Source organism: Brassica oleracea, chromosome C3, assembly GCF_000695525.1.
Source record: "Brassica oleracea var. oleracea cultivar TO1000 chromosome C3, BOL, whole genome shotgun sequence".
NCBI lineage: Eukaryota > Viridiplantae > Streptophyta > Magnoliopsida > Brassicales > Brassicaceae > Brassica > Brassica oleracea.
In genome coordinates, this window is record NC_027750.1 from 63,942,211 (window position 1) to 63,953,583 (window position 11,373).

Below are 11,373 nucleotides of genomic sequence, written 5' to 3' on the forward strand. Positions count from 1 at the left end.
TGAGAGACTATCTAACTAAATATTAATATACTTGGTGGAAAATTCATGGTTAAATACTATCAATACGGATGGGTTGCCCTAATACATTTAACAAAAAATTAAGAATGCACTAAATTAAAAACAGAGGACAACATTTTATTTAAAATCTCAACAACAGTCACAACGCTCAGTTCGCGCCTGATCATAAAGAGTACAGTACATAATAAGCTCGAAACTAGACGAGCTACATAGATCCACTCACCTTGACATCAATGCCATCATCTAACAATAAAATATCCCCCACTGGTTCTTTCCAAAACTCAGACATATCCTCGTTAACAGGATAGGTAATTAGCTCACGAATGTTAATGGGTTGGACAACGTTTGGGTCGGCTCCAAAAAGAAGATGTGCGAATGATTCTTGTGCCTTCTCTGTGTTGTGACGTGCGTCAGAGTAAAGATAAGATCTTTGATACTCGCATAGCTTCGAGTGCACGTTAGGAAAACCGCAACCATATGCGTTGTGCGACCCAATACCGCAACACGATATATTCGTAAAGGAGTACCCTAATTAATCACAAGAAAAATTATCACACACATACTTATGGTAATTCATGTTTAATAAGTAGTTGTCTATATTTTTAACGTTTAATTATAAATACTCCTTTCATTTCTAAAAAAATAAATTTTCTACAATTTTCACACATTAAAAATAGAAGAAATATTTATAATTAAATATATTATTTTATTATATATTTTCCAATAATTATGAAATATTAACATTTAATAAATCAAATATTCTAAAGGGAAATTTTGGATAAATGCACTTCAATAAGAATATAATTTGAAAAATACACCATTGTTTAAGTTTTTTGAGAAATACACTTATTTATATATAAATTTACCAAATTGCCCAATTTTAATATTTCTTAATTCCTATTATATCATTTTAAAAAAGAATTTAAAAAAAATCGTTAGAGAATTTTTGTTTAATATACTACACAATATATTTCCCATATCTTCTTAATATATCTTAAATGTATTTTTTATTATTTTGAAAAAAAAATAAAAAAACGTAGGACGTGTCTCGTCTTCTTGAACCCTGGGTTATTTGTCATCAATACTACTCAAAGTCACACTTGTGTGCGGCATATTCAGAGAGCTTGCTCAAGATGTGAATGTTTTGGAGAACAATCAACAGCTCGAAAAAAGCACGGAAACAAGCTTGCTCAAGATGTCATCGTAGATGACACAATCGTGCCCGTACGTTGCGACTTTGGAATTTGATGTTTTTATGTTCTAAACTTTTTTTTCTGTTCTAAACGGTTTTTCTGCAAAATTTGGTTTTGGTTACTCTAAGTTTTGATAACTGTTTTAGTTTTTATTTTGCAATAAGGTTGATTATTTTGAACTGATGCTGTTTGTTTGCATTGAGAAGCCACTCGAACTGCACAATATTTTGGGTAGACAATCATGTTTTTTCGGAAGTTTCGTTTCATTTTTGGAAGAAAGAACAACACAGTTGTTTTGTTTCAAATGATAACGCCACTATGTTTGTTTGTGAAACTAAGAATGTGAAACCAATGATAATTAGTGTTCTTTTTTTTTCATATTCAAAGTAAAACAAAATAAATATACATATGAATATCATATTAGAAGAACTTACTTGGTCTCGGCTTCAAGAAAGAATGAAAATTTTGTATAGAACGAGGCGTGACTTGTGTTTTTTTAAAGTTAACAAAATAAATTAAAATCTATATAAACTTCATGATAATTATCTTAAACATATATTTATCTTGAACACATATTTATCCTAAAGATAAATAATTATAATATTTTTATTAATTTCGAATTTATATATTAATAATTGAAATATCAAATTGGGGTAGAAAAGTAAATTAACATTGAAGAAAGTGTAGTTTTCAAAATAAAATAAAAACAGTGTATTTTTCAAATTTCAAATCTTAAGTAGAGTATTTTGCAATTTATCCCTATTCCAAATTCATATTTTTTAAAAAATATAGCTTATTAAATTAATTACTGAAAGTACCTTAAAAATCTTTTAAAAAATATTTTGTGGAACAATAAAAATGTTTAAAGTAGTACTTACGGTAATTCATGTTTCCTTGTGTCCTGCGAAGAATGACATTGTAAAAATCAAATAAGGTGAACTGAAAACCCGGTTTGGCTTTGGCTAATTCGTTCAACATCGGTCCGAGTCTAGCGTTGTGTTGTTTGGCTAAATCGTTAAATTTCTCGTAACACTCATTACCAGTATTAAACTCTTGTCTCACGATAGGTAAGCAACCTAACGGCGCTACATTATGTACGACAAACTTACTAGCTCCTGATGAATACAACATCTGCGATTAACATTAATTATTTTTAGTAACAAATACTCCATCTATACTCACTAATTAATATAGTTAGGTTGAAAGGACTTACCACGATATTGTATTTTAGTCGGTTAATGACTGAAATGACGAAAGCTTGTTGAGCAGAAGCATCGGCTTCAGGAGTGGTTTTGGTGTTGTAGTATACCAATGGATATCATAAACAATGATTTGGCAATGTAATCTTCTTTCCAATTTGATATCATCTGACTGAATTTCCTCACTTGTTGATTTAGAGTCAGCTATAAAAAAATGTGAGAAATTTTCTTATAATTAATTAACATAATAATGATAATGATATTATATATGTGAGTGATTAAGTCAGCTTACAGAATCATTAGGGTCCCATTTCCAAGTATAGAAGCGTAGTCTACCGCGAAGCTGGCTCCTCGTGAGACATCTGCATCGGGTTTAAGCGCCGGCGGTATATCGTGTGGAATCCCCATGAATTTTGATGTTATTTGTTCACCCTTATCATGTTATTAACTAACTAAGCTTACCGTGATCCCTGAAAATTCATTCGATTTTTAGTTTGGGTTTGAATATTTTGAATATAGAAAATCATATATAAGCCATCTGAATATTTACAGTTATATATATATATATATATATATATTGGTTCGGTTTAATTTTTTGTTCCGGTTACAACTTACAACCGGTTGAGAATAAACCACTATATATTTTGTTAGGTTTCTGTAAACCGAACCCGGTCAGACTTTTGGTTAGACAGTATAGTTTTCTGTTTTTATCATTATCATCTGCTTTTATATATTTTAACAAAAAAATCCCTAAGAATTTCAATATCAAGGCCTTTTATAAAATAAATAATAACAAAGAGAATAAACCACTGTCTGTCTCCATATATTTTTTTCACAAATGGAACTTGTTCCTCAATATTATTATACTATTAAAACTGAATTACATTTGAAAAATCAATTTAATTTACTTTAGATATTACAGATTCTACCGTTACCATTTAATTATTTTTAGATATTTCATTTTGGCATACAATAAATAGTCAAACACATATCTCATTAATATGCATTAATATATATAATCCAGTAATCCACTTTAAACATATTATTCATCTTTAAGTCGTTTAGGTTCAGAATTTAAATCATTTTTGCATAAGATATAATACAATTTATACATACAAATAGGTTTTATATCATTTGACAATACGTTTGTATAACGCTATAAAATATGTTTTAAATCATATGAAAATGTTTACTTATCCGTATGTTCACCTATATTAGTGTACAAGTATATTTTTACAAATTAAAGTATGCTTGATACAAAAAGTAGAATCTACATTTTTCAAAAAAATTGTATGTTCATATATAACAGATTATCCTTTCCAGTAATATACATATATAACTTATACCAAAATTATCAGATTATCTATTAAAAATAAATGCTTAATATTCTCATAGTTATAGAACAAATTAACTTATGCCAAAATTATTTCAACTACAGTCATCTTTAACATATCGTTTTTGGCTATTTATTATATTAACATGATACTAACCAATCCTACCAAACCTCTACCGGTTAAAATATGAACCAAACAAAATCCCTAGATATTCTCATAGTTAGAAACATACTAAATTAAAACCAAAAAAATTGTTAATCCATCAACTAAATTAAACTCTAGAAAATAATTCATATGATAAATAATTAAATTAGTTAAATTTGGTAATAAGATCTTATACAAATATTTAAATATTAATCAATATAGAATATATTTATTAGAGGTAATAACAATAATGATCACCAAAACAAATAAAAATAATAATTAATATATTATATATAACACAATTTTATCTATATTTAATCCAATAAAAGTTATACATGGAAGAAAATTAACATTATCAAAGATTTAATAACATTATCTTAATGTTAATTTTCTTCCATGGTTATCATTACCTATACGTATAACTTTTTTTTTTGCCATCTACCAAACTATATTTCAACCAATAGAAAAATAACTTAGAGAATATTATTAAAAAAATTGCATTAAAATTTTAAAATGATATTTATTTTAAAACAAAAATTTTACACAACGACAATTAACTAAAACATAGAGAATAATTAACTTACCGATAACAACAGGGACAATTTTGCCATCCGAAAATTTGCCGTTGGGGTCATCTCGGGACTTACCATAAGGCCAGAAGTTTTGAGCAAGTGTAGCACTTGTGAGGTACTTTCTGTTTCCGGCGTCGAAGTTGGAATCTCCGAATGCGAACAATGCTACCGACGGGATATTCTGCCCGGAGACAATGACCATGTTATGGACGAGTGTGAATGATAAAAATATCCCTAGAACACTCACTAAACCACAGTTGTTTGCCATTTTTGTCAAGTAGAAAATAATTGGATATGTTAAGTTCCTGGTACCACTACAAGATTTATACAATTTAAATCGAACTCGATTTTTAAGCAAAAAGTTACACAATAATAATAATAAAGATTGACAAAAAAAATAAAAATAAAAATAATAATATAGAAAGACCGTTATGAATGTGAAAGTGTGAACTAACTGTTCAGTCGCTCACGTGTTTGATATGTCTTATGGTCTAAAATTAATTCTACTTGTCCCTAACAGTTTCCAAACGATAACAACTTTGATCGAGTATAAAAACACTTATGTGTTTGTAGAGTTTTTTTTTTGGGTGGGGGTGACCAAATTGAAGAATCAGTTTTGATTTATGATCTTTTAAAAACTCTATTAAATACCCATTTTGACATGTATTTTCTTATAAATAAGATAAAATTAATTCTAACATCCTCATCATTAGAGTTCATACACAAATTACACAATAATAATTTAGCCTGTACAGTTGTCTCTTCAGAATTTGTAAAGTTTGTTTTATTGGAAAAAATGCAAAGTTTTTCATTGAAGAGGTTATGTTTGATTATATCCATTGATTTTGAGGTTAAACTATATTTCAAAATGATCCTCTTGATAGAAAAATCTGAATAGTTTTTTTTACAACGAAAAATTATATTATTACTCAAACTTGAGGTGGTCTGAATAGTTAAAGTTCAAATGATAAACGATTTTAGATTATTTGACACAACAAAAATGTTTAATTGAAGAATAGAAGAATATATATAAACAAATTGTTCTTAGCAGCAAAATTGATGCTAAGGAAATTTGTAGACATAAAAAAATTTGGGCACTAATGTATGTTTATATATATGAGTTCAAAAGACAGTTTAGAATCTTAGATTCTTATACATATAAGTTAATGCCTCGCCGGTAACTACTCTTTGGCGATTCTTTTGTGATCGATACAGCCCACACGAGAATTCTCGTAATTTTCGGGTGTCGTTTGTACTCTTCTTCTATTTTGTTTTCTTGCCGTTAATTTTAGTTTTCAATAATACCAAGCTTTGACTATGTTATTTCTTTTCTTTTGTATTGAATGAAAAAAACTTTTTACATTGAGTATGTAACCTTCTAGCCTAAAGTAAAGAATGAAAAATAAACTAGTTAGCTAACTTGATTAAGTCATCTTGAACCAAACAAGATTCTCAACCCTTCATCATACTTGAATATGTTATTTCATATTCCAATTATCGTTTTCTTTTCTTTCCCAAATGATAGTCTTTTTCCGACCTTGATGCAACAATTTTTGAATTATTTTGTCAGTTTCTTTCCGTAGGGATAACTGATTTTGGTTTTATGAATTGTGGGATGGAATTTCAGGAAGACCTCAGTAACTCCAGAGCGAAAATGATGAAGTGTCGTTTTGGTGGAATCTGTGGCGAAGGTATAGATAGACATGTGTTTCTTGTTGGTTCCACAAAATCACCACTAATGGTGGACTGCAAATGACAGATTTTCACTCAACAGTGCAAATTGTTAGAGTACGCTGGATGCAGGCTACAAGAATGGGACTACATTGATTCAATTCATATATGTTATGTCATGCCATATCAATGTGTCAGAAAAAGCAAAGGAGTCTCAAGCAGAGAATATTGTGGATTTGTTGAGGTATAACGGAACTCTCCGTATTGTGTATATGGATGTGGTTCCAACTTATTATTACTTTGCTATGGTGAAATACGAACACAAACTCAAGAAATAAATCAAGATGTTCTTTGTAAGGCCAACTGACCAGAATCTTACAACGTTTTTTTTATTTGTGATGATGTTGTTCATACCATTAATATGAACCATTTCCTCTTTGATGGTTTCAAATAGAGGTGGGTAAATAAACCGAATTCGGAAACATGAACTAAACTTGACCTGATAAAATTGAATCTGAAGCGTCCAACATAAATACCGAATGAATCTTGTTTTACGGTATTATGGGTTATGAATTTTATCCGAATCTAACTCGAATTGATATCCTAGAAAAATCCAAGAACCTCAAAATCCAAAAAAACTCATACCAACCCCAAACTTAATCCCGAATAAGTACCCAAAATATTCTACAATATTATTAAGTACCTAAAGTAAGTATATATTACATGAATAATTAACTCAAATACTTAGTTTAATATACATTTTTGACATTTGGTCAGTTATTAAATATTCTGATGTTTTGATAGCTGCATCTGAAGTTCAGTTATGAATAGGTTTCCTTCTGAAATCTAAATATTAATGTTATTTTATTTTGAATTTTAAATAAATTTTACGCATTTATAAAGTTGTTTGTTTCTAGTTTATTTTTTTTTATGTTTTTCTCCTCTTAACGACGACTTCTAAATCATTCCACCAATTTTTTTGTTAGTGCAAATTGTTTAAACTTGCCAAGTTTATGAACTAAAATGTATAATTTTGAATTATAAGCAAGTATTTGGGTAAACGAAACCCGATGTAGAACCGCACCCGAAGTTAAAACGGGTTTAAATGGTTGGATGTATTACTATATCTGAACCGAACCGAACTTTCAGAATATCTATTAGGATCAAATTTCATGCCTACGAATAACCAAAATCTGTTTGAAGCTGAAACGAACCCGATTGGACACTGGAATGCTCATACCTAGTTTCAAATGGATGATTTGGGATGGAAGACTGTGGAGGATTTTTTTTTTTTTTTACGTCAAACGGCTATTCTGTTACTCAAGCTTGAGGTGGACTGGGTAACCAGACCGGAATATAACAACTAATAAAATATAACTTCCTATGGAACGATCTAACAGTCTTAGCTAAAAAATCTGAAAATTGATTGCGCGCTCGTGGAACATGAATGATGTTGAAACCCGGAAAGCAAATCAGCAGCGTCTCTATCCTTTCTAATTCTATCGCAAAGCTAGGCCAGGCACGAGGATCCTTTATCATTGTTATCATCTCCTTGCACTCTGTCCCAAAATTCTGGCAAGTTGAGTGTTGAAGCATGTTCTCCATTACATATCGCAGAGTTTCTACTTCTGAATGCAAAGCTGATTCACGTCGATTGAAATTTCTCGTCCCCAGCAATTGAATGTTCCTAACTGTCGAGGATATTAAAGAGTACATTTCACTGTTATTAATACTATTAGAGAATCTGAATATGGTCGGTACATGTGCTTTTTTTTTTGGAACTCTGTCGGTACATGTGCTTAGTGATAACAAATGCGGAGGGATATTTATGTCAAGGATAATGACTACAACTATGTATCTTATCTTATGGTACGGAAGTATATGATACTGATTGCGTCTAATAGATGAGTAGATGAGTCGCATCCAAGTATCTTATAAGTTATAATTGATAAAATAATTTTGACCAAGATTATGTCAAACCGAAAATGAAGATGCATAAAATTAGCAAATCAGTTTATTTTGTGGATGAGTTAATTAATATTGTATTATTACTTTTTCAACTTTAAAGTGTAACTGTTGAATGTTTATCTTTCAGATAATGTGTCTTAAACCGCATTTGATCTTAATAAAGTTCTAATCGTTTGATACCTTCAGTAAAAAAAAAAAAGTTCTAATCGTTTGCCAAAAAAAACTATAAATTGGTGCCCTATACCAGACAATATGTATCATTTATAGACGAACCCTATTATCAAAAAGCCAGCTCCATTTCCTGATATACTATTTTCACTAGCACAAGTTTAGCTCAGAGCTGCCTTAACATATGGGGGCGGTCAGTTGCGACTGCCCCGAAGCCCATTCCAATTTTATATTTCTGTTTTTTTTATTATTATTAGAGTTAAATTTAAATAGTGATGCAAAATGTAAAATATAAGCTATTTTAATCAAAAATAAATAAATTTGTTAATTTGTTTTAGAAATAATTTTAGTAATAATTAAAGTATTAGAATTCAATAATTGTAGGGTCTAAAAATGTTTTTTTCCCAAACGCTCATGATTATGTTGAGCCAGCCCTCGTTTGGCTTAAGCATTTTAGAGATTTAGGAAGAAAAGTTCTTATTCTTCCTTTCCTTTACACCATGTGCAGAGCAAACTTACTAAGGTGGTGTTATTGAATTAATGAAATCAGTAGAATTTAATGGAATTCAAATTCAAAGTGAAATCCATTGTTATTGGATTGGGTATTTGATATATGGAATTGAAATGCACTAAAATCACCTGTTATTCAATTTTTATTTGATTTTGTTAAAATTCATTTTTCTGAGACTTTCATAGACTTTTGTATCTGAAATAAGAGTAAAACAAATACACCGCTTTGGCTTAATATTTAGAAGGAATTCAACTGTAGAATAATTAGAATACGGGAGATCTATCTCACATTCTCAAACATTGATAGAGAAATTGAAATATAATTGAAGATATAAAGAACACACTAAATAAAAGTGTCTGCAAAAAAATTCTAGGCATTAGAATCCATGTCCAAATAATAATTATCACCATGATGAGAAGTCCAAAATTGTCGTGTTTTGTGTTATGGTAACAATAGATTTGATTTATTTGAGATATGCAAAAACAATTCAAATTTTGAAAAATCTGAAAATAAGAGACAACATCAATAGGTTGAAGATGATTCAAAACAGTTTTTGTTGTATTCGTAAAAAAATTCCACTTCTTAACTGCCAAATAAGTACAACTAAATCCACGTGCATTTTAGTGGAATCATCCAATTCCATAGAAATACACTCAAACTTTTATTAAATGCCTTAATTCTAATTCCATTCAAATTTTGTATTCAATACCAGCTCCTAAAAGAGGCGTCTCGAACAAATTGTCAATTCCATTTATTACGGATTCCTCTGATTAGCAAAAAAAAAAAACTAATAAAACAAGATAGTTGTATTATTTTCCCATACAGTATTATCATCATTACATTACCACTGAGCTCAAATCTGTAAAATACATGTTGATGAACAAATAATTATTAATTTCAAATTCTTTAGAATGAAGTAATTGTTTTGAACCAATAAAATATAATTTCTTTCAAGTAGAGACATCTGACATATCAGACCCAAAGAAAGTCCTTGGCCGAGCTGCGGAAAAAAATAAAATGTAAATATATTTTTTTTTAACAGCAAACTTAGATTAATGGGGAAAATTCAGTACAAGGTAGTAGAAGAGCCACAACAAAAGGCTGATTTTACAAGAGAATCAGCTAAATAAAGAGTTTTGAGCTTTAGGAATGAAAGAAAATAAAGCAAAGTCGAAGCTAGAAGATATGAACTCGATATCTAGGAAAATCCCAAAAAAATTCATTGGATAGGCTTCCAAGTTTATGGCTCTAATAAGCTCTTGTGAGTCGGAAAGTAGCAGATTTGGCTGCACAGAGGGCCTCTCACAGAGCCAAGGTTTCCGCTAGAAAAGGCGAGGACACAAAGGAGCACATTGCCGAGCCCTCGAGGCTCTCGGCAGAAATGATCCATCCTAAGCCCGCCTTCAGAGATGAGTTTGACCATTCTGCGTCCGAGAAGCATCTAGTTGTGTCACATAGTGGGGGAGCTACTGGTTTGTGTTAGAGATAAACTTGAAAGTAGCTTGAAACTCAAGTCATACTAATCCTACTTGTATTAGGATTAGGATAAAAGGTTTTACTATTAAGTTTAGGAGTTTTAAAGATCTCTATATAAGAAGATGTTGAGTTGTGACATGAACTTATAAGTGAGAGAGATTATTGTGAGAACTTAAGTTTTGAGAGATTTTCTTAAGTTAATAAAGAAGTTATTCTATAATCTTGTGAGTTTAGCCAATAATTGGTATCAGAGCAAAATCAGAAATCAAATTCAACAAAGATGGGAGACATCACGACCATACCGACGAGATCAAAAGAAGGGCCATCATCCATAAAGTGTCCAATGTTAACATCAACTAATTATACAGTTTGGACAATGCGCATGAAGGTTCTTCTCAAGGTTCACAAAGTATGGGAAACCGTTGAAAGTGAGACGATCGAGCCTGAAAAAAATGATATGGCCACAGCTCTTCTCTTCCAATCCATTCCAGAAGCGCTTATCCTGCAGGTCGGAGAGTTAGATACCGCGAAGCAGGTTTGGGATGCCATTAAAGCCCGACATATAGGAGCAGACAGAGTCAGAGAAGCTCGTTTACAAACCCTAATGGCAGAATTCGATCGCTTGAAGATGAAGGAAACCGATACAATCGATGACTTCGTTGGCAAGCTATCGGAGATTTCTTCAAAATCTGCATCTTTAGGGGAAAACATTGAGGAAACAAAGCTCGTCAAGAAATTTCTCAAGAGTCTACCTAGAAAGAAATACATACACATCGTGGCGTCCCTCGAACAAGTACTTGATCTTAAGGTAACAAGCTTTGAAGATATCATTGGTAGATTAAAAGCTTATGAGGAGCGGGTTGGAGAGGATGATGAAGATGGTCATGAAGAACAGAGTAAGCTTATGTATGCAAACTCAGAGAATCGAGACTACAATGGAGAGTTTCGAAACAGAGGAAGAGGAGGACGTTCGTATGGAAGAGGACGAGGACGAGGAAGATCCTATCAGGAGTTTGACATATCAAAAATTACATGTTTTAGGTGCGACAAGAAGGGACACTTTGCGTCCAGTTGTCCTGATAGACTTCTGAAGCTTCAAGAGACATACGAAAATAGAAT

At 31.0% G+C, this 11,373-nt stretch overlaps 1 pseudogene; it reads right to left on the reverse strand.

Moving 5' to 3' along the window:
* Window positions 1-223: 223 nt before the first annotated feature.
* On the reverse strand, window positions 224-4,728 carry LOC106331227 (annotated as a pseudogene).
* Window positions 4,729-11,373: the final 6,645 nt, after the last annotated feature.